Source organism: Octopus bimaculoides, chromosome 2 (genome assembly GCF_001194135.2).
Source record: "Octopus bimaculoides isolate UCB-OBI-ISO-001 chromosome 2, ASM119413v2, whole genome shotgun sequence".
NCBI classification, from domain to species: Eukaryota; Metazoa; Mollusca; class Cephalopoda; order Octopoda; family Octopodidae; genus Octopus; species Octopus bimaculoides.
The window spans coordinates 112037540-112040737 of NC_068982.1; the positions used below are offsets into that span (position 1 = coordinate 112037540).

The following is a 3198-nucleotide window of genomic DNA, read 5'->3' on the forward strand; positions in this document are numbered from 1 at the left end:
ATATATACATATACATACATATATATATATATGTATGTGTGTGTGTGCGTGTATATATATATATATATATATCTAAAAATATGTGACACTTATTCGGTAGCCATGAGATAAAACTCCGAGTTTCGGATGCCGGGGTGGGAGACCACGCCAACATCTCGGAGTTTTATCATGGCTATCGAATAAGCGTCACATATTTTTTGCAGATAAATTCCTCTATTTACATAAACCGAGGTCTCTTTCTTTCTTTCTTTTGTTGTCCTTCCTATCAATATATATATATATATATTTATATATAGTACAAGCAGGCTAATTCAAAGATATATATATAATGTACGCATACTGATTACATTTTTAACCAAATATTTGTAAGATTTACACGAGATTTATGCATGTTACTGGTGGAAGTACCGTCAAATATGGAAATAAGGTTTGAATTAAAACTTGTCTTGATAGCGTAGTTATGATATAATATGAATGTATATATATTTATATACGCATATGTACATATCTATATATGTATTTATATCTGCATGTATATATATATATATAGTGTATTACATTACATTATATCTAATATAATTTTATGTCATATATTATATTGTATACAGTAATATCTTCAAAACAGAAAAGGTCATTAATCTGTGATCAGTAGCAATTAAACCTTAGGAGGGTTGACAATATTTAAGTGTCGTGAGGAGGAACGCGTTTAACGTTTCGGGCCTTTAGTCCATTGTCAGTTAGTGAGGATGGGAGAAATAGACCAAGATAGATAGATAAATAGATGGGGGGGGGAGAAAGAGAGGAAAAGTCGGAGAGAAAGAGAGCAAGAGAAGTAGAAAGACGTTGCGACTTTCTTTGTGGACGAATTTGTGGCAACATGCGGTAGATATAGGGATAAAAGAGTTCATAGAATATGATGGGTATGTGAAATCAATTAAACGGAAAGCAAAATACATAATATGAAACGCATGGGTAACACTATAACTTACAACACAAAGATCTTTGATAAGTTTGTAGAATTAGACATGGTTAATTCTTGTAAAGTAACACTTATATGTAAAAGATGACCAGATATTAGAAGAGAATGTTGCTCTCGTTCTCATTCGTTTATGCGCTTTAAATAATATTAAATCAAGCATTTTCTTCTAACAATGTAATGGATACGTGTTAGGGGTGAAATTTAAACATACGATTACTTGTTTGTTATACCAACACAGATTATCTACGTTAGAGAATAATATATACTTACATTCAAAAATATATATATTTGAAGAAGGCTGCCGGTATATATGCTAGCAATGACTATATACATAGACTCCAGTTTATCCGATATCCTCAGTTATGTTTTCTCCTCATAAATATTAGACTATTAAGATTACATGCTAATCTTTCTACTCCGTGATACACACGAGAAAGTGAATCAGTTACACTCACACCCACCGATCCAAACAGCTTGTTTAGATGCAGTTATTCTACACATGCAGACTTATAAACAAAGGAATGTGCAGTAAAAGTATAGGTGTATAATAATATTGTAGTAGGCGCGCGAAAACAGTGTTGCAAATAAATATTTAAAACAATTCAAATATGTTTGGGACATATTTGACCTATACTAAGGCCGTATCCACTGTTAATTGCCGTTCAGAACATTGGTCGCTTTAAGTAATAGGTGTTGAACATTTTAATAATAATAATAATAATAATAATAATAGTTTCTGATTTAGACAGAGATTTTGAGGGGAAGGGTTAGTCGATACCAACGACTCGTGTACTTAACCTTGCATTTTGTTTTATCCCTTAGAAAGATGAAAAATTAACCTGACCTCGCCTGGAGTTGAACATATTTACAAGAGAGGAATCTAATAGCTTCAATTAAACCTAGTATTTATCTGGTTGTTATTTTTATCGATTTGGGAGATTTGAATCCAAACGGATGCAGTATAGTCGGGTGTACTAAAGATTCTATTATCATTCCACCGTCGTTATAATTATGAGGAATAATCAAAAATATTTGAAATAAGGATAAAGCCCCAGGTTTTGAGCCACAGTAATTCTACGCTAGTATGTTGCTGGTATTATTTTTATCTCTACTGCTAAGGATTAATATTAAAATCCATTTCAATACTATTTGAATTCAAAATGTAAAGAGACTTGACTATGCATTTCAAAGTGTTTTGTCGGCACTTTCTGAATTCGCCACTCCACTGATCTTGAAATAATTAACAGTGATAATAACTACACAACCTATCAACATTCTCGAGAGAGTAAATTCGGTTTCATAGATCCTAGTACTTTATTTTATCGCCTCCTGCAGCATGAAAAGCAATGTTAAACTCGGCGAGATTCGTATTTCAAATATAAAGGGACATAACTATATACCGCAAGGCATTTGGTCCGATAATCTACTAATTACGGCAGTGCACCGTCAAGGATAGTTTTATCAAGATGAAATAAAATGCAAACTTTAATTGCTTCAGTTCCGAACTCGATGGATACAACGGAAGTCCTGTTTGGATTTCATTGATTTGAAAGGTCTTAGTGATTTATTAAAGATAGTTAAAACAAGATAGAAAGATGAAATGTGAACACAGCAAGTATGATGACAATAAGAGTTAACACGTGTATTACTACTCGATCAAAAGTGGCTACCAGTTTTGCACGATGGATGATATTGACTCTGCAATCGCGGGGGTTGACTTCACGAGGTCTACCTTGACCCAGCAGAAGTATGATCAAAGGTCTTGTAGACATGATCGTGATCACAGTGACATTTTCTTATTGAGAAATAGTGTATCTGGGACTATACATCAGAGTGATTGCAGCACTCGTTTAGGGAAGTGATAAAAGAGGAAATACACAAAGAGAGAAGTAGAAAAACATAATATATGTAAGTGAACCAAATTCAAAATGGAATCAGATTTTCTGGTTTTATTTTATTTTTATTTTTGCATCTTCACAAATATATGTAATAAAATGCGAAAAATCTTGCTATGATGGATTTTGATTTACTAATATCTGTGCAGGGTTTTACAAACTAAACTACACAGACAGACAGACGCACACACACACACACATACACACTCCCCCACTCACAGACACTCACATACATATTTGTATATGTGTATATATGTATACACAAACGCACGCACACACACGCACACACACACACACACACACACACACACACACATATATATA

At 33.2% G+C, this 3198-nt stretch overlaps 1 protein-coding gene across 3 annotated transcripts in view; it reads right to left on the reverse strand.

Annotated features, from left to right (window-relative positions):
* The window catches only part of LOC106867486 (innexin unc-9), a 371622-nt gene that overhangs the window by 253472 nt on the left and 114952 nt on the right, over positions 1-3198 (reverse strand). The window lies entirely within an intron of this gene.